The 22,014-nt window shown below is 43.4% G+C and overlaps 1 long non-coding RNA gene across 1 annotated transcript; it reads right to left on the bottom strand.

The window, feature by feature from the left end:
- Positions 1 to 20,494: 20,494 nt before the first annotated feature.
- Positions 20,495 to 20,846, bottom strand: LOC115191179 (uncharacterized). Its single transcript, XR_003877556.1, has 2 exons — positions 20,647 to 20,846; positions 20,495 to 20,545 (listed from the first exon to the last, which is right to left on the bottom strand). It is a non-coding gene; the product is annotated as an uncharacterized LOC115191179 (long non-coding RNA).
- Between the last annotated feature and the right edge of the window lie 1,168 nt (positions 20,847 to 22,014).

Here is a 22,014-nt window from a genome sequence, read left to right as displayed (position 1 = left end):
CTGGGATATCAGAGCAGCTTAACTCTCTAGGTATTAGTTAGGTAGGAGGGGAGAGTGTGTTCACCTGCTGATACCACAGTATGGTGTTGTAGCTGGGGAGAGTGTGTTCCACCTGCTGCTACCACAGTATGGTGTTGTAGCTGGGGAGAGTGTGTTCCACCGCTGATACCACAGTATGGTGTTGTAGCTGGGGAGAGTGTGTTCCACCTGCTGATACCACAGTATGGTGTTGTAGCTGGGGAGAGTGTGTTCCACCTGCTGATACCACAGTATGGTGTTGTAGCTGGGGAGAGTGTGTTCCACCTGCTGATACCACAGTATGGTGTTGTAGCTGGGGGAGAGTGTGTGAACAGGACAGGACAGCAGTTTCTCCAGAACTCTGAAATACTGAAGATGGAGACTGAAGAACGCTGGAACAGAGGAGTTCACCTGTTACAGAAGAGGAGAGAGAGACAAGTTTGTTATAACTACTGTAGTCATTCAGGAAATATGTGGATTTATAGATGATTTTAGACGGTATCTAATCTGTGTTCAAGAACAATCAAGAGATTCACGTTCAAAGGTGAAAAATATCCAACAGCGAAAGATTCTTAGTTCAACACTGAGTCATGATGAACATTCAAAAGGACATGGATCTTCAACTCTCAGACTCCTTACTACACACCATAGTTTACTGTGGTACTGTGTCTGGTGAGTCCACATGGATTTGTTGAGTTGTAACTCCACCTACAGGAAAGACATGATATCATACCATACTGTATCATGGTCTCCTGTATATCAGAGTGAACCTCCCCTTTCTGTTAGACCAGCTGGTGAGTGTTTTGGCATTGAATCAGAGTCAGATACAGTGTGATGTTAATACAGGTGTGATTAGTCTACAGTACACCAGGGAGGAGGTTTTTGTAGAGCAGAGAGGGAGATCTGATGCACTGTGTAAACTAGCAGCACAGTAATACACAGCACTGCTATTTGGAGTTAGTTGATTGATGGTTAAGGTGCTGGTACCACCTGCATTAGCATCTCCTTCTATATCAAATCCAGCCTCAGGATATCCAGCTTTCAATAGCATGTATCCTAAAAACACAAATTCTCTGTAGTTGGATTGCTTGTACCAGAGGATGACATTATACCCTGATATACTATGTAAACACTCCATCTTAGCCAACTCTCCCTGGTTCTTGTAAAGGGCTGCAGGACTCTGGTGAACCTGGTTACTGAGAGAAGAACCTGGAGAAAGAGACAGAGAGAAAGAGAGATTGACACAGAGAGAGAGAGATAGAGACAGAGAGAGAGAGACAGAGAGACACAGAGAGAGAGACAAATATAGACAGACAGAGAGAGAGACAGAGAGAGAGACAGAAAAAAATCTACATTTTCACCTGAAACATAAACTATCAAATGAGGATATTAGTAGTTGATGAAATCAATGATCTGAATACCTGCAGCCCAGGCTGTGTAACCCATGGTGATGGAGATAAGAATTCTGATCATGTTGACTCACTGTTAAGGAGACAGAAAGAATGAGACAGACAAACCACTCCACATGAATTAGAGGTGGCTTCTCATCAACTCATCTCAGTGATCTTATAGAGGGATGCTGCCTCCTTATGAGAACATCTAAACCATCAGAGACCTGAGATGAACCCTGCAGGAGGAGTCTATGTGGGACAGGAAGCAGGGTTTAGTAGAGCAGAGAGGGAGATCTGATGCACTGCTATCTGGAGTTAGTTGATTGATGGTTAAAGGAAATATTCACCCATTTTGAATGTTATATTATTTTTGTGGATCTCTGAGTGAGGTCTTACTAATGCCATGGGTCATTTCATGTTTTAATGTGTATCTTAGTTATTTGCAGTCAAGCAGTCAGACATTCGTCTGGTATGACGTAGTACTGTGATAAAGTGATAAAGATTGGCCAACCTCCCGGCCCTCTCAGTGGACCCTATGATCACTCGGCTACACAGCTGATGCCTCCCGGACTCTTCACTAACACGACTAGAAGCCACTACTTCACCGGATTCCTGCCGTAAGCTCTGGACCTTTGCAGCGGATCATCGCTGCTAGCTAGCTGCTACCGAGTGGCTATAGTGGCTATCGCCCTTGTCCCGAACCTAGCACCAGTTAGCCGTGAGCCAGGCGCATCTCCCGGCTAGCAAACAAAATTACTACAACCACAATACCTCTTTCACCAACTGGCCTGGACCCTTTGTCGAAAAGAATTCCCGCCGTTCCACCACGACTGGTCTGCCGAAGTATCCCCATCCGCTGTGCCCCTAACCGACCTTTGCCGGACGTCGGAGAAGGCGCTTCTACTAGCCCCGGCCTGCTAACTTTAAACGCTGTGTCTCCCGCTTGCTAGTTAGTAACGACTACCCAGAGGCTTCCCTGTTTCATCTATTGCTGTTCACTGGACCCTATGATCCCTTGGCTACACAGCTGATGCTTGCTGGACTGTTCATTAGTCACGGTACTCCATTTTGTTTATTTTGTTTATCTGTCGGCCCCAGCCCCGAACTCAGGCCCTGTGTGTAGTTAACTGACCCTCTATGCCCATTCATCACCATTTTACCTGTTGTTGTTGTCTTAGCTAATTAGCTGTTGTTGTCTTACCCATTGTTGTCTTCGTTGTCATGCTGAAAGACCCAGCCACAACCCATCTTCAATGCTCTTACTGAGGGAAGGAGGTTGTTGGCCAAGATCTCGCGATACATGGCCCCATCCATCCTCCCCTCAATACGGTGCAGTCGTCCTGTCCCCTTTGCAGAAAACCATCCCCAAAGAATGATGTTTCCATCTCCATGCTTCACGGTTGGGATGGTGTTCTTTGGGTTGTACGCTTCCTTCTTCTTCCTCCAAACACGGCGAGTGGAGTTTAGACCAAAAAGCTCTATTTTTGTCTCATCAGACCACATGACCTTCTCCCATTCCTCCTCTGGATCATCCAGATGGTCATTGGCAAACTTCAGACGGGCCTGGACATGCGCTGGCTTGAGCAGGGGGACCTTGCGTGCGCTGCAGGATTTTATTCCATGACGGCGTAGTGTGTTACTAATGGTTTTCTTTGAGACTGTGGTCCCAGCTCTCTTCAGGTCATTGACCAGGTCCTGCCGTGTAGTTCTGGGCTGATCCCTCACCTTCCTCATGATCATTGATGCCCCACGAGGTGAGATCTTGCATGGAGCCCCAGACCGAGGGTGATTGACCATCATCTTGAACTTCTTCCATTTTCTAATAATTGCGCCAACAGTTGTTACCTTCTCACCAAGCTGCTTGCCTATTGTCCTGTAGCCCATCCCAGCCTTGTGCAGGTCTACAATTTTATCCCTGATGTCCTTACACAGCTCTCTGGTCTTGGCCATTGAAAGAGAGGTTAGAGTCTGTTGATTGAGTGTGTGGACAGATGTCTTTTATACAGGTAAGGAGTTCAAACAGGTGCAGTTAATACAGGTAATGAGTGGAGAACAGGAGGGCTCTTAAAGAAAACTAACAGGTCTGTGAAAGCAGGAATTCTTACTGGTTGGTAGGTGATCAAATACTTATGTCATGCAATAAAATGCAAATTAATTACTTAAAATCATACAGTGTGATTTTCTGGATTTTTGTTTTAGATTCCATCTCTCACAGTTGAAGTGTACCTATGATAAAAATTACAGACCTCTACATGCTTTGTAAGTAGGAAAACTTGCAAAATCGGCAGTTTATCAAATACTTGTTCTCCCCACTGTATACATATACACATACACACATTCAACCATGCTCAGTCACTCAATACAGTATGTAGCCCTTATATCTGATGATGTCTGGACAGAAAAAGAATGACACTCCATACTCTTTTTGTACAGACAGCATCAGATACATGGTCTACACATATGGAGACAGAGGGTCACCAGGCCAGGCCCCCAAGGGCCCTCCCATACCACATTCCCTGGCCCAAGGCCCCCTAGGGACCTCCCATACCACATTCCCTGGCCCAGGCCCCCTAGGGACCCTCCGGTACCACCGGCCCTGGCCAACACACGTTTCCATCCCAAAAGCATCTGAATCCCAAATGACACCTTACTTTTGACCAATGTGTGTTGAGAAAAACTCCCTCCTGATGGAGAACTGAGGAAGTGCACCTAAACCATTTAAACTAGCCACTTATAACAGTATCATTACCATCTGTTTGATATCAAATGGTTCATAGCAAAGTGTTGTTGAAGTGGTTGAAGACAGGTGCAGGTGTATAGAGCTGTAGTCAGTATTATATGAGAGGTTCAGAGAAGGTTTTTGTAGAGCAGAGAGGGTATAGTGAAACACTGTGCTTTACTAGCAGCACAGAAATACACTGCACTGTCTTCAGCTTCTGTCAGTTTGGGAAAATGTAGATACGCCATTTTATTAGCTGCAGCATCTCCACTGACATTAAAACGCCCTTTAAAGGAATCTTCCACCGTTGGACTGGTGTTCCTCACATACCCAATGAGTTTCAGAGCAGTGTTTTGGGCTGACTGTTGGTACCACAGTATCATGTTGTAATTTGAAACAGTGTGGCTGCAGGTGAGTTGAACTTTATCTTCAGGTCCTTTTAGTATTGCAGTAGGAGTCTGGTGAACTTTGTTTGTTTGTAACAGCCCTGTGGATGAAAACAGTCAATATGAAATATACAGAATTACTCAGCATATGACAGCAATATATTTCAGTAGTAAATCTATCTTTCATGAGGGATTAGTACCTGTCACCCATAGTGGTAGAGTTGCTACATGTATGAGAAGCTTGATCATGTTGATGGTTCTGGAGAGAAGAGTCACATGGACAAGGAGAAAGGGTTTTCAGATAGTCAGAGATGTGATGTCATCTAGTGGGAGTGTCAAATGTATGTCAGCATCCCAAATGGCACCCTATTCCTTTTATAGTGAACTACTTTAGATCAGAGCCCATAGGGGGAGAGGAGAATAAGTCAATAGAGAAGGGGAGCTGAACTGAGCTGCCGGAGGGGAAGGAAATTACATCACTTTGACGTCAGAACTTGTGTTGATATTCAAGCAGATCCCTTGTTCACCTACAGGTCTCCTGTTCTACTTAAATGGTGTATTGTGGATCAAACCGGTATCTACATTGTTGAAAGGGTTTGTATTTTTTAGTCTTTAGATTTGATCTGTGTTATAGATTGTGAGTCATCACACTAGAAATAGGCTGTAATTGAAAAAATACTTCAGAACAGTAATACTCTGCACTGACTTCAGGTCAGAACAGTAATACACTGCACTGACATCAGGACAGAACAGTAATACACTGCACTGACTTCAGGACAGAACAGTATTACACTGCACTGACTTCAGACAGAACAGTAATACTCTGCACTGACTTCAGGTCAGAACAGTAATACACTGCACTGACTTCAGCGTCAGAACAGTAATACACTGCACTGACTTCAGGACAGAACAGTATACTCTGCACTGACTTCAGGACAGAACAGTAATACACTGCACTGACTTCAGGTCAGAACAAGTAAAGGAGAGAGAGAGGGGAGAGAGGTAGAAGAGAGCGAAGGGAGAGAGGTAGAGAGAGAGAGCGAGGAGAGAGAGGGAGTGAAGAGAGAGGGGAGAGGAGATAAGAGGAAGAGACAGAGAGAAGTAGAGTCAGGTGAATCACATCTATCAGGGGGAGTAAATGGAAATATGACATTGTAACCAATTGCATAATGTAGTTATGAGTGACTGACTCTAAACTGTAAATACTGGTATACTGGTACTAGGACAGATATCACCTTGCTTATGCCATCATCCATTTGTGTTTATTCATTGGCACTGAGTAAAAGTCAAACGTCCGACTGCAGGTGTCTGAGCCGTGGTCTAATATTACCATCAGACAGGGTTTTAGTAGAGAACAGGAGGAAGTCTACATCACTGTGTTGGGCTGGCTGCACAGTAATAAACTGCACTGTGTTCAGGTCCTCTCAGACTCACTAGATGAAGATAAGCCTCTTTCCCACCGTCTCCACTCACATTGAAGTGCTTTTCAAACGATTTCTCCATGGTTATTGACTTGTAATTTGCATAACCAATGAGTTTCATAGCAGTGACTCCTGCTGACTGTTTGTACCATAGTATCATGTAGTAGTTAGGGATAGTATGGCTGCAGGTGAGTTGAACGATTCCTCCAGGTCCTTCTGTTAGTGCCACAGGCCTCTGATGAACCATGCTACTAAACAACTGCCCTGTAGACAGAGAGAGAGGAGAGAGGAGAGAGAGGAGAGAGGAGAGAGAGGAGAGAGGAGAGAGAGGAGAGAGAGGAGAGGAGGAGAGGAGAGAGGAGAGAGAGAGGGAGAGGAGAGAGGAGGAGAGGAGAGAGGAGAGAGGAGAGAGAGAGAGAGGAGAGAGGAGAGAGGAGAGAGGAGAGAGGAGAGAGAGAGAGGAGAGGAGAGAGGAGAGAGGAGGGAGAGAGGAGAGATGGAGAGAGGAGAGAGGAGAGAGGGAGGAGAGGAGGAGAAGGTGACTGAGAAGAGAGGAGAGATGGAGAGAGAGGAAGATAAGGTGAGATAGAGAGAACGAAAAGCGAGAGAAGGTGAGAAGAGAAGGAGTGAGAGAAGATATTTTATTCAGTTTGATGACATCGTAGAATCGTTAGGCTTCTCATCGTAAGTGATTTAATGCCTGTCACCAGAGTGGTAGAGCTGCCAGGTGAATCAGAACTCTGAACATGATGATGAGGATGATGAATATGCTGAGGAAGACGATGATGATGAGGATGATGAATATGCTGAGGAAGACGATGATGATGAGGATGATGAAAATGCTGAGGAAGACGATGAGATGAGATGTGATATGAGTGTCTCCTGGATGAAGCTCTGAGGTGAAAGGAGATTGGCTTGTAGTAGTTATCATGTTTCCTTCAGGGTGGTGGATAGTGACAGTGTTAGAGGGAGTGTCAGGAAGCCTGTACTGTAAAGCTTGCTCATAGGACCTCACTGTGAACATGACTGATTACATGATCATGACAATGAAACCATCAGACATTAGAAGAACTAGAGTTAGAGGTCCCCCTACAGTATGTGATGAGACCATGTCTTTACATATTATATTACATCCTGTTTGAAATACTGGGGTTTTTTGTACAGCTGTACTTGTTGTCTGTATCACTGTGTTGACTCACAGCACAGAAGTACATGCCACTGTCTCCTGCCTCCAACTTCTTCACTGTGAAAGATCCACTCTCAACTACAGTCTTCTTGGCTGAGAATTTGTCTTCACTGAAATCCCCTGAATACTCAGGTTTGGAACTGGAAGTAGTGAAGGCTACCTGCTTCATTCCCTCTCCTGGAAGCTGTCTGTACCAGTACATCTGGTTGTAGGTAGATCCCTTAGTGTGACTGCAGTTCATCTGAGCAACACTGTCTTTCAGTCCCCAGAGTATGGTGGGTATCTGAGTGACTTCACTCCCCTCAACCAGACCTGTAAGGATACAGTGAGAATGAAATCATAGAGTTAGGTACAGTTAGACCTGAATACATCAAGACTCGTGTGAAGTGAACATATGCTTGGAAACATCAATATCTATAACTAGAGAAGACCGTCATTGTAATATAGGAATTTTGTTACGAACTTTCCTGGTTAAATAAATGAACATTATGAAACTGTACCTGCAGCACAGAGCAGTGAAGACAGTAACAGTGAAGAGAAATGTGAACATGTTTGATCACGTTATATTTGAGAGTGCTGGAAAGAGTCTGGTATCAATGTATATAAAACAAGAGGAGTGTCACATAGATGAATAGATGCCAATCAGTAGACCACGGCAGGTTCCACCATATTCAACATGTCAGTGAAGTGGGAGGGACTGATGATCTGAATAACATCTATGCTAATTAGTGGTTCAGACTGTAGAGACATTCACATTATATAAAGTTAGAGGTCCCCCTACAGTCCATGATGAGACCATCAGCTCTTTACTATTATAATTCTATCCTATAGAGCTCGCCAGCTTCTAGTCCTAAAACACTGGCAATGAGTCAGCATTTTCTACCTCTGGTTCGTTGACCGTTGCTATGGGAGAAATGAAGGGGAATAAATGGGGTTTTGGGATAAAAGGTCTGAAGTTAAAACAGGCTTTGGAGATCTTATACGTTTTGTTCTGTGAAATAAATTAAGGATCTGGACCCTTTTTTTAAATGTTCTCCTAAAATGACATACCTGAATCTAACTGCCTGTAGCTCAGGACCTGAAGCAAGGATATGCATATTATTGGTACCATTTCAAAAGGAAACACTTTTAAGTTTGTGGAAATGTGAAATTAATGTAGGAGAATATAACACATTATATCTGGTAAAAGATAATACAAAAAAACATGCGTTTTCCCCCTCCCAAAAAATGTTCATCTTTGAAATGCAAGAGAATGGCCATATCTTCAGATAGGAGTCTAGGTGTAATATAGATGTTTGCCCCAGATGGCAGTAGTGGGTTTGTAACGTTTCAGACTGATCCATTGAAGAATTACATTTCTGCACAATATTCTGTATCAAGTCTGTCAGGGGTTTGCCCAACTGTGCCATTTTGGTCAATTGATACATTTTCAAGTACATAACTATAGAGAACATAGAAAAATGATATGGTAATAACAAGTATAAAGTTTACACACTCCCAGAAATGTCATACATGATGGATCATTAGCTATACACTAACATTCACACATCAAGATGGCCGGACGGGGTGGGTGTGGATCCAGAGACAGCAGTGGGGGCAAACTGTAGAACTTAATACTGGTTTTTATCAAACAAAAACTATGCTAAATTTTATCTCTGGGACCACTCAGGATGACCAATCAGAGCAAGATTACTGAATGTAAGTACATAATTTACCTTCAGAGGAGAATGTATCAAACCAGTTGCCGTGATAAAAATGTTTTGTGTTGTTGTGGACCTCTCCTCAAACAATAGCATGTATTTTTTCACTGTAATTGCTACTGTTAATTGGACACTGCAGTTAGATTAACAAGAATGTAAGTTTTATCTACCGATATTATACATGTCTATTTCTCGGAAAGTTGGATGGTGCATACAACGTCATTCTAGTCACATTAGAGCACAATAGCGACAACTGTGTTATGTTTGGGGCAAATCCAATAAAACACATTACTGGAGTACAACTATCCATATTTTCAAGCATAGTGGGTGGCTGCATCATGTTATTCGAATGCTTGTAATATTTAAGGACTGGTGAGTTTTCTTAGGATAAAAATACAGTGTGGAGCTAAGCAGTCGCAAATCTTAGAGAAAAATGTGGTTCAGTTCTCCTTTTCACCAAACACTGGGAGCTGAAACATACCTTTCAGCAGTACAATAACTGAAAACACAAGTCCAAATCTACACTGGAGTCGCTTTGCTTACCAAGAATACAGAGAATGTTCCTGAGAAGCAAAGCTACAGTTTTGACATAAATCTGCATGAAAATCTATAGCAAGACCTGAAAATGGTTGTCTAGCATTGATTAACATGACGATGCAAAGTGATGCCGAAACGTTGGTAAATCCCCAATAAATTATTGGGAGCTTATATATGGAGTGTGTGACTCTCTTTATTTTGATAGCAATGATTAACAACCAATTTGACAGAGCTTGAAGAATTTTGAAAATAATAATAATGGGCCAAAATTGCACATTCCAGGTGGTGGAAAGCTCTTAGAGACGTACCTAGAAAGATTCACAGCTGTAACTGCTGCAAAAGGTGCTTCTACATAGTATTGATTCACAGGTGTGGATACTTATGTAAATTAAATACTTATAAAACATGTTTTCACTTTGTCATTAAGGGGTAATGTGTATAGATGGGTGAACAAATATATTTATGTAGTCCATTTTGAATTCAGGTTCTCACCAAACAAAAATGTGGAAGAAGTTAAGGGTATAAATACTTTCTGAAGGCACTGTAGCTTTACGTTCGGTGGTATGGCATACATAACCATACCATCTGCATACAGATTAATATGAAGGGATTTTAATACAAATACCAATATTATTAATATGAAATAGTAAAGAGAACTGGTCCCAATACTGAACCCTGCGGTACAACTAATAACTAGGACTCAACACCATCAGAACGCACACATTGTGTCTTGTCTGTCAGAAGCTCTTAACTTTCTTGGGGCTATGTGGGGACGTTAGCGTGCCACCCGTGGCGCACCCTATCAACAGCAGGTGCATTTCAAGAGCGGCAAATTTGAAAACCAAATAAATGTCAAAATTCAAATTTCTCAAACATACAACTAACTTACAGCCTTTGAAAGATAAACATCTTCTTAATCTAACCACGTTTACCGATTTCCAAAAAGGTTTTACGGGGAAAGCATAAAGTTAGGTTATGTTAGGAGAGTACATTGACAATAGCTGTGTGTAGTGTATTGTCGATTCAAAGACAGGCGTCACCAAAACCATAAAATCAGCTAACTTCTGCACTAACCTTTTACAATCTCCATCAGATGACACTCCTAGGACATTATGTTAGACAATGCATGCATTTTTTAGTTCTATCAAGTTCATATTTATATCTAAAAACAGTGTTTACTATGGCGTTGATGTTCAGGAAATCGTTTCCCTCCAATACCGGCAGTCAAGTCATGGACAACCAAAATAATTAATTCAATATTAGAAAACATTGGTAAAATATTATATTGTCATTCAAAGAATTATAGATTACATCTCTTGAACGCAATGGACTTGCCAGATTTAAAATTAACCTTACTGGGAAATCACACTTGTGCAATAATCTGAGCACTGCGCCAGAAAAATACGCATGGATACAGACTAACCGCCATGTTGGAGAGATCTAAAATCGAAAATACTATGTAAATAATCCATTACCTTTGATTCTCTTCATCAGATGTCACTTCCAAAGAATCCCAGGTCCATAACGAATGTAGTTTTGTTCAAAAAAGCTCATCATTTATGTCCAAAAACCTCCGGTGTTGTAGCACATTGATCTAAGCCAGCCGGACTTCACTTCACTTCAAGAACGGAAAAAATATATTTTCGTTCGATTCAAAACATGTCAAACGTTGTATCGCATAAATCAATTAGGGCCTTTTTTAAACCAGAACATGAATAAAATTCAAGGCGGACCATTGGGTTCACTTTTAAAAACGTTTCGGAATGAGAGTACCCCACATCAAATCGCACGCCAGGTGTCTAATGGGCCCTCGCCGTTCCAACGCTCTTCTTCAGTCAGATCTCACTGTAGAACACTCCAAACACTTTTTGTAAAGGCTGGGGACATCTTGTGGAAGCAATAGGAAGTGCCAAAATATTCCTCCTTCCCTTTGTTTTTCAATGGTATAGGCTTAAAGTCAATTCAACACATCAGGTATCCACTTCCTGTCAGAATCTGTCTCAGGGTTTTGCCTTCCAAATGAGTTCTGTTATACTCACAGACACCATTCAAACAGTTTTTGAAACTTTAGGGTGTTTTCTATCCAACCTGAACAATAATATGCATATTCTATCTCTGAGTTGGTGTAATAGGCAGTTAAAAATGGGCACATATTTTTTCAAAATTCTCAATACTGCCCCCCTATACCCTAACAGGTTAAACCATTTGCAAGACTTATTGTCCAGGCCCATTTCAAATCATTTTTGAATGAGTAGGGAATGTTCAATGGTGTTGAATGCCTTGGAAAGGTCTAGAAATATGGCAGCACAATGATTTTTATGAACTATGCATTTTAAATCATCATCTAAAACAAGCATAACAGCTGAAACAGCGTTGCCAAAGATATTAGAGAAAGGAGGTAGGAATCCCATTGGTGTACCAAACGCCCCACCCAGCAGACTATCGACCAAATCGCGTTCATGTTGTTATGCTGCGTCACGCGGTTGCTAAACTAAACATCACGCAAACCCTTCTCAAAGTCAGAATATGAGATGAGAAAACTTTCCTATTTTCCTCGAAAGTATGTATTGTCTCGATTCCAAAGCTATACAATATTAGAGATATCAAGTTTATTATCTGTAATGTTGTACTGCTTGTTGACGTTCATGCTTATGTATACCCCATCATGGTAGATATCCCAGCTAACACAGTTGGATCTGGGCCGATTCCAGCTGAGAGTAAGACTCGGCCGATGTCATGTGGCCCAAGTCTGGGCCGCCTTCGGCAGTATTACCTTATGGCTAGGATGTGGGGATTGAGCTCGTGCCGACTCCGTGTGAGTTATCTCTTATGGGCAGGTGGGATGGTAGCGTCCCTCCTGGCCAGCATCCGTTGAATTTGCAGAGTGCGAAATTCTAACTACAGTATTATAAATATTAAACTTTCATAAAAACACAAGTGTAATACATCCCAATATAACTTAACTTCTTGTTAATCCAGCCGGTGGTGTCAGATTTCAAAAAGGCTGTACGGCGAAAGCAAACCATGCGATTATCTGAGGACAGCTCAGGACAGCAATCTGAGGATATCTGAGGAGGCTCCCTGCATACAACACATGAAAAACATATTTCAACCAGGCAGGTGCGACACGAAAGTCAGAAATTGCGATATAAAAAACGCTTTTCATCCGGATGTCAAAATACTGCCCACTACCCAAGAGAGGTTATCTGGCCCAAATGTATTACTTGGGTCTCTGGCGGATTCCGTGTGAGTTATCTGGCCCAAATGTATTACTTGGGGCACGGGCCAATGTGGCTACTCTCTGGCAGATGATTACACGGTCTGCTTTATATAATTAACATTTCATTATTTATTTATCCATATTTTCTCATTGTTTCTGTAATCAAAAAATACATTTACATTTAAAAATAAATTTCTTTAACCTCTCTAGGGCCGGCGGGACGAAATCGTCCCACCTACGTAACAGCCAGTGGAATCCTGTGTGGCGCGTTATTCAAATACCTTAGAAATGCTATTACTCAATTTCTCAAACATATGACTATTTTACAGCATTTTAAAGACAAGACTCTCGTTAACCTGTTTGGGTATAGGGGGCAGTATTGAGGAATTTTTGAAAAAATATGCTTGGCCATTTTTAAACTGCCTATTACACCAACTCAGAAGCTAGAATCTGCATATTATTGTTCAAACAGTTTTAGAAACTTTAGGGTTGTTTTCTATCCAAAGCCAATAATTATATGCATATTCTAGTAACGGGGCAGGAGTAGTAACAGATTAAATCGGGTACAATTTTTATACGGCCGTGTAAATACTGCCCCCTAGCCCTAACAGGATATGTCCTGTGTAGTATTTTAGTATTTTGATACTTTTGTGTAATGCAATTGCTAAGCATTAAGAACTTTGTGGATGGAGTCTCCTGAGTGGTACAGCGGTCTAAGACACTGCATCGTAGTGCAAACTGTGTTGCTACAGATGCTGATTTGAGACCTTGACGGCCACGACCAGGAGACCCTGCAGGAGACGCACAATTGGCTCAGCGTTGTCCGAGTTAGGGGAGGTTTGGAGGCAGGGATGTCCTTGTACCATCACGCTGTAGCGACTCTTGTAGCGGGCCGGGCGCACACACGTTCACCAGGTGTATGTTGTTTTCCTCCGACACAAAATGTTGTATTGTGGATATGTATAAAATTATAAAAGTAATATTTTAATTACTAAATTGGGTAAATTTGAATACAATCATTTTAACTTTGCATTTGGTCGCTTCTGGGGGGATTCTGGAAAGATGCCGGCCATGTCGGCTTAATCCGGTAGACTTATACGGCGTAATATACTTTTGCCGATTCTTCAATGCCAGCTGGGTATTAGAGCAGCTTCACCTGCTGATACCACAGTATGGTGTTGTAGCTGGGGGAGAGCTGTGTTCCACCTGCTGATACCACAGTATGGTGTTGTAGCTGTGGGAGAGTGTGTTCCACCTGCTGACTACCACATATGGTGTTGTAGCTGGGGAGAGTGTGTTCCACCCTGCTGATTACCACAGTATGGTGTTGTAGCTGGGGAGAGTGTGTTCCACCTGCTGATACCACAGTATGGTGTTGTAGCTGGGGAGTAGGAGAGTGTGTAAACAGGACAGGACAGCAGTTTCTCCAGAACTCTGAAATACTGAAGAGGGAGACTAAGAACGCTGGAACAGAGGATGTTCACCTGTTACAGAAGCAGAGAGAGAGAGACCTGTTTGTTATAACCACTGTAGTCATTGAGGAAATATATGGAATTATAGATTATTTAGATGGTATCTAATCTGTGTTCAAGAATAATGAAGAGATTCACGTTCAGAGGTGAAAAATATCCAACAGTTAAAGATTCATAGTTCAACACTGAGTCAAGATGAACATTCAAAGGACATGGATCTTCAACTCTCAGACTCCTTACTACCTTACCATCGTTTACTGTGGTACTCGTGTTCTGGTGAAGTCCACATGGATTTGTGAGCTATGTAACTCCACTACAGGAAAGACATGATATCATACCATACTGGTATCACTGGTCTCCTGGTATATCAGAGGGAACCTCTCCTTTCTGTTAGACCAGCTGGTGAGTGTTTTGGCATTGATCAGGTCAGATTAACAGTGTGAGTTAATACAGGTGTGTGGATTAGTCTACAGTACACCAGGGAGGAGGTTTTTTGTAGAGCAGAGAGGAGATCTGATGCACTGTTAAACTAGCAGCACAGTATACACGCACTGCTATTTGGAGTTAGTTGATTGATGGTTAAGGTGCTGGTACCACCTGCATTAGCATCTCCTTCTATATCCAATCCAGCCTCAGGATATCCAGCTTTCAATAGCATGTATCCTAAAAACACTAATTCTCTGTAGTTGGATTGCTTGTACCAGAGGCTACGATTATAGCTTATATACTATGTGAACACTCCGCTAGCCCGAACTTTCCCTGGTTCTTAGTACAGGGATGCAGAGACTCTGGTGAACCTGGTTACTGAGAGAAAGAAAACCTGGAGAACGAGACAGAAGAGCGGAGAGAGGGAGAGAGAAGGAGTGAGATGAGAGAGGAGGATGATGAATCGGAGAGAGAGAGAGGAGAGAGAACGGAAAAAGGTGAAACAACATATAAAGAAAACATATTGACCTGAAAGATAAAAAAACTATCAATTGAGGATATTAGTAGTTGATGAAATCAATGATCTGAATACCTGCAGCCCAGGCTGTGTAACCCATGGTGATGGAGATAAGAAAGTTCTGGATCATGTTGACTCACTGTTAAGGAGACAGAAGAATGAGACCAAGAAAACCACTCCACAATGAATTAGAGGTGGCTTCTCATCAACTCATCTCAGTGATCTTATAGAGCCTCCTTATGAGAACATCTTAAACATCAGAGACCTGAGATGAACCCTGCAGGAGGAGGTCTATATGTGGGACAGGAAAGCAGGGTTTAGTAGAGCAGAGAGGGATATCTGAATGCACTGCTATCTGGAGTTAGTTGATTGATGTTTAAAGGAAATATTCACCAATTTTAATGTTTATATTTTGTTTATCTCTGAGTGAGGTCTTATCAATGCCATGGGTCATTTCATGTGTTAATGTTGTCGTGAAGTTGTATTAGTTAATGTGACGACTGTTGCTCACTCAAAATGATAACAGTTTATAATGCGTGATTAAAATGAATCAAGCAATGATCAAGCAATTATTAACTCATTAACCTGGGCGCCACCATGGGAAAATTAGTTTTACTGAGTTTCTATTTCCCAAATTAACTCATAGAATATCAGAATATCGATTTTACAACAGTCGCTAATTAATCAATTTCCTCTAATGGTCTCATTTCTAAACGTCGCAACTAATCCGGGAATCTGCCCGAACCCGGGCTCACCAACGAGTTTACCACACCAATCTTAGTTGATTATTTATTTACTAGCAAGCATAAAATGATGAATAAAAATACACATACACAAAACACAGTCTACGGCTATTGATTAGGACTTAGTATAACGGGCCAACACACTATGGGCTCTTACCCAAAATGGGGATTTAAAAGAGAGAGAGAAACAAAGAAAGTACACGAGAGAAATATACATTTGCGTTCATTTGTCAGCTATGCTTATTTAAAACCTAGCCTTCCCCCCGAACTGCCGCTCTTAGGGTCAGAATATAATGACTGTAAATACGTGTTGGAGGTCTCAGGTGGGAAGCTCCGCGTGGGTCGCTTAGGCTTCTCAATGATGCAATTCTCCGGCGCAACTCTCTGGTTGTCCTCACGATGTCAGTGTCCTTCTTGGCTTAATGGTCTGACTTCTCCCCCTTTCTCTGATAGTGTCGTCTGAGGACAGACAGCCTCTGTAGCTCAGAGCTCACAGCTTAGAAATGAAACAGCGTAGATACCACGATTCGATGAAGATTGGAGGCTAGGTGGTGTTCGCCTTGAATTCACCTCCCGCGTTAGACACAGCTACTCATCCATAGCTTGTGTAGAAAATGATTCCTTTGTCTTCAACCTTGTGTTTTTATTTTGGGGTTCGTTGACCATTTAGACCGTGGCTGCAGCCTGGGTCAGTTAATCTAATATCTTAATTCTTCAGTCTCCTGTCTTATTACCCTCGGGTCAGAAGGGGCGTCGCCGCCTTTAGGGCAATTCTCTGGGCGTACCAAGTAAGGGACAAGGCCTAGATTTTACTCCAATCACAATTTAGACACTACTTCACATGTCATCTTTACCAAAACATTCTCTTTGATTTGGATATTTTCCACACAACGTACAATGTATAAACATCAGGCATATACTTGGAAACCTCTTAAAGGTACAATGTTTTCATAATAAACGTCCTCTGTTGACCTTTAATAATAAAACAAAAATGACATACATTTTCAATATTCCATCTATCGTTATGGACCACCCTTGTGGCTGACGGAAACCCATTGTTCCCAAAGTCCAATTTATTGCATGTTTAATGTTCTGAGGCCAGTTCTCCAGTAGTGAGGACAAATGAATTTCTCTGTGGTCTAAGGACTATCATGGGCATGAGGGGGTCATAAAACCCCCCACATCTTCAGACCCCTAGATTCTCTCCTCCTCTGTTGGGGGTTGAAATGATACCCTGTAGGATTGTGGTCTCCTGTAACCTGACCTGATCAGGACAGTCATGTTATTATTATTTTGTGGATCTCTGGTGAGGTCTTATTAAAGCCATGGGTCATTTCATGTTTTAATGTGTATCTGAGTTATTTGCAGTCAAGCAGTCAGACATTCGTCTGGTATGACGTAGTACTGTGATAAAGAGATAAAGAGTGGCCAACCTCCCGGCCCTCTCAGTGGACCCTATGATCACTCGTCTACACAGCTGATGCCTCCCGGACTCTTCACTAACACGACTAGAAGCCACTACATCACCGGATTCCTGCCGTAAGCTCTGGACCTTTGCATCGGATCATCGCTGCTAGCTAGCTGCTACCGAGTGGCTATAGTGGCTATCGCCCTTGTCCCGAAACTTGCACCAGTTAGCCGTGAGCCAAGCGCATCTCCTGGCTAGCAAACAAAATTACTACAACCACAATACTTCTTTCGCTAACTGGCCTGGACCCTTTGTCGACACGAAGCCCTGCCGTTCCACCATGACTGGTCTGCCGACGTAACTCCGTCCGCTGTGCCCCCATCCGACCTTTGCCTGACGTCGGAGCTGGCGCTTCTACTAGCCCCGGCCTGCTAACTTTAAACGCTGTGTCTCCCGCTTGCTAGGTAGTAATGACTACCCAGCGGCTTCCCTGTTTCATCTATTGCTGTTCACTGGACCCTATGATCACTTGGCTACATAGCTGATGCCTGCTGGACTGTTCATTAAATACCGGTACTCAGTTTTGTTTATTTTCTGTTTATCTGTCGGCCCCAGCCCCGAACTCAGGGCCAGTGTGAAGTTAACAGACCCTCTCTGCCCATTCATCGCCATTTTACCTGTTGTTGTTGTCTTAGCTGATTAGCTGTTGTTGTCTTACCCTTTGTTATCTTAGCTAGCTCTCCCAATCAACACCTTTTATTGCTTTATGCCTCGCATTATGTCTCTTTTAAATGTCAATATGCCTTGTATATTGTTGTTTAGGATAGTTATCATTGTTTTAGTTTACTGCGGAGCCCCTAGTCCCACTCAACATGCCTCTGATACCTACTTTGTCCCACCTCCCAGCAATCCTCAAGTCTCTACCACTCAGCCATCCTCAAGTCTCCACCACTCAGCCGTCCTCAGGTCTCTACCACTCAGCCGTCCTCAGGTCTCTACCACTCAGCCATCCCCAGGTCTCTACCACTCAGCCGTCCTCAGGTCTCTACCACTCAGCCGTCCACAGGTCTGTACCACTCAGCCGTCCTCATGTCTCTACCACTCAGCCATCCTCAGGTCTCTACCACTCAGCCGTCCTCAGGTCTCAACCACTCAGCCGTCCTCAGGTCTCTACCACTCAGCCACACGCACTGATACTGACACTCTTCACATACACACATATACATATACACACACTCATTCACCCATGCTCAGTCACTCAATACAGTATGTAGCCCTTGTATCAGATGCTGTCTGGACAAAAAGAATATGGCGTGTCATTTTTCTGTCCAGACATCATCTGATACATGGTCTACACATATGGAGACAGAGGGTCACCAGGCCCAGGCCCCCAAGGGCTCTCCCGTACCGCATTCCCTGGCCCAGGCCCCCAGAGGCTCTCCCGTACCACATTCCCTGGCCCAGACCCCCTAGGGCCCTCCCATACCACATTCCCTGGCCCAGACCTCAAAAGGGCCCTCCCGTACCAAATCAAATGAAACGTATCTATATTGCCCTTCTTACATCAGCTGATATCTCAAAGTGCTGTACAGAAACCCAGCCTAAAACCCCAAACAGCAAGCAATGCAGGTGTAGAAGCACGGTGGCTAGGAAAAACTCCCTAGAAAGGCCAAAACCTAGGAAGAAACCTAGAGAGGAACCAGGCTATGAGGGGTAGCCAGTCCTCTTCTGCCTGTGCCGGGTGGAGATTATAACAGCACATGGCCTAGATGTTCAAATGTTCATAAATGACCAGCATGGTCAAAAATAATAATCATAGTAGTTGTCGAGGGTGCAACAAGTCAGTAACACAAGAGTAAGTGTCAGTTGGCTTTTCATAGCCGATCTTTGAGAGTATCTCTACCGCTCCTGCTGTCTCTAGAGAGTTGAAAACAGTAGGTTTGGGACAGGTAACACGTCCGGTGAATAGGTCAGGGTTCCATAGCTGCAGGCAGAACAGTTGGAACTGGAGCAGCAGCACGGCCAGGTGAACTGGGGACAGCAAGGAGTAATCAAGCCAGGTAGTCCTGAGGCATGGTCCTAGGGCTCAGGTCCTCCGAGAGAGAGAAAGAAAGAAAGAAAGAAAGAAAGAGAGAAAGAGAGAATTAGAGAGAGCATATTTAAATTCACACAGGACACCGGAAAAGATAAGAGAAATACAACAGATGTGACAGACTGACCCTAGCCCCCGACACATAAACTACTGCATCATAAATACTGGAGGCTGAGACAGGAGGCGTCAGGAGACACTGTGGCCCCATCCGATGAAACCCCCGGACTGGGCCAAACAGGTAGGATATAACCCCACCCACTTTGCCAAAGCACAGCCTCCACACCACTGGAGGGATATCTCCAACCACCAACATACCATCCCGGGACAAGGCCGAGTATAGCTCACAAAGATCTCCGCCATGGCACAGTCCAAGGGGGGGCGCCAACCCAGACAGGAAGACCACGTCAGTGACTCAACCCACTCAAGTGACGCACCCCTCCCAGGGACGGCATGGAAGAACACCAGTAAGCCAGTGACTCAGCCCCGTAAAAGGGGTAGAGGCAGAGAATCCCAGTGGAAAGAGGGGAAACCAGCCAGGCAGAGACAGCAAGGGCTGTAGGTCCAGACACCCAGAGGCCCTCCCATACCACATTCCCTGGCCCAGACCTCAAAAGGGCCCTTCCATACCACATTCCCTGGTCCAGGCAGCCATACTGTCCCACACACATTTAGAAACATCTGAATCCCAAATGACACCCTATTCCCTATATAGGGCACAAATTTTGACCAGGCCCCATAGAATGCCACGATACAGCATCTTCTAAATGTGTGTTGAGAAACACTCCCTCCTGCTGGAGAACTGAGGAAGTGCACCTAACCATCTAAACTAGACACTTATAACAGTATCATTACCATCTGTTTGATATCAAATGGTTCATAGCAAAGTGTTGTTGAAGTGGTTGAAGACAGGTGCAGGTGTATAGAGCTGTAGTCAGTATTATATGAGAGGATCAGAGAGGGTTTTTGTAGAGGAGAGAGGGTATAGCGAAACACTGTGCTTCACTAGCAGCACAGAAATACACTGCACTGTCTTCAGCTTCTGTCAGTTTGGGAAAATGTAGATACGCCATTTTATTAGCTGCAGCATCTCCACTGACATTAAAACGCCCTTTAAAGGAATCTTCCACCGTTGGACTGGTGAATCTCACATACCCAATGAGTTTCAGAGCAGTGTTTTGGGCTGACTGTTGGTACCACAGTATCATGTCGTATCTTGTATCAGTGTGGCTGCAGGTGAGTTGAACTTTATCTTCAGGTCTTTTTAGTATTGCAGTAGGAGTCTGGTGAACTTTGTCTGTTTGTGACAGCCCTGTGGATGAAAACAGACAATATGAAATATACAGTATTACTCAGCATATTGACAACAATATATTTCAGTAGTAAATCTATCTTTCATGAGGGATTTAGTACCTGTCACCCATAGTGGTAGAGTTGCTACATGTATGAGAAGCTTGATCATGTTGATGGTTCTGGAGAGAAGAGTCACATGGACAAGGAGAAAGGGTTTTCAGATAGTCAGAGATGTGATGTCATCTAGTGGGAGTGTCAAATGTATGTCAGCATCCCAAATGGCACCCTATTCCCTTTCTAGTGCACTACTTTAGACCAGAGCCCATAGGGGGAGAGGAGAATAAGTCAATAGAGAAGGGGAGCTGAACTGAGCTGCCGGAGGGGAAGGAAATGACATCACTTGACGTCAGAACTTGTGTTGATATTCAAGCAGATCCCTTGTTCACCTACAGGTCCTTTCAACTTAAAGGTGTATTGTGGAACATATCGGTATCTATTTTTGAAAGGGTCTGTATTTTTTAGTCTTTAGATTTGATCTGAGCTTTAGATTCTGAAGTCTTCACACTAGAAATTGGCTGTAATAATACACTGCACTGACTTCAGGTCAGAACAGTGAGGGAGGGAGAGAAGGATAGAGGGGAGATAGAGAGAGTAGTCATGTGTGATGTAGAGTTCCTCCTGTTCTCTACTAAAACCCTGTCTGATGGTAATATTAGACCACGGCTCAGAACACTGCAAGAGGGGAGAGAGATAGAGAGATTAGTCATGTGAATCACATCTATCCAGGGGGGAGAAATGGAATATCACATTGTAACATTGCATAATATGTTAATGAGTGATGACTCTAAACTGTAAATACTGGTATACTGCACTAGGACAGATATCACCTTGCTTATGCCATCATCCATCTGTGTTTATTCATTGGCACTGAGTCAAAGTCAAACCTCAGATGCAGGTGTTCTGAGCCGTGGTCTAATATTACCATCAGACAGGGTTTTAGTAGAGAACAGGAGGAACTCTACATCACTGTGTTGGCTGGCTGCACAGTAATAAACTGCACTGTGTTCAGGTCCTCTCAGACTCACTAGATGAAGATAAGCCTCTTTCCCACCGTCTCCACTCACATTGAAGTGCTTTTCAAACGATTTCTCCATGGTTATTAACTTGTAATTTGCATAACCAATGAGTTTCATAGCAGTGTCTCCTGCTGACTGTTTGTACCATAGTATCATGTAGTAGTTAGGGATAGTATGGCTGCAGGTGAGTTGAACGTTTCCTCCAGGTCCTTCTGTTAGTGCCACAGGCCTCTGGTGAACCATGCTACTAAACAACTGCCCTGTGGAGAGAGAGAGAGAGAGAGGGAGAGAGAGGAGAGAGGGAGAGGAGAGAGGAGAGAGGAGAGGGGAGAGAGGAGAGTAGAGAGAGGGGAGATGGATAGGAGAGGAGGAGGGAGAGGGGAGAGGGAGGGAGAGGGGAGAGGGAGGGGAG

Source organism: Salmo trutta, unplaced genomic scaffold (genome assembly GCF_901001165.1).
Source record: "Salmo trutta unplaced genomic scaffold, fSalTru1.1, whole genome shotgun sequence".
NCBI classification, from domain to species: Eukaryota; Metazoa; Chordata; class Actinopteri; order Salmoniformes; family Salmonidae; genus Salmo; species Salmo trutta.
The sequence above is the reverse complement of the archived record's forward strand: the minus strand, read 5'-3'. Positions and strand labels throughout refer to the sequence as shown.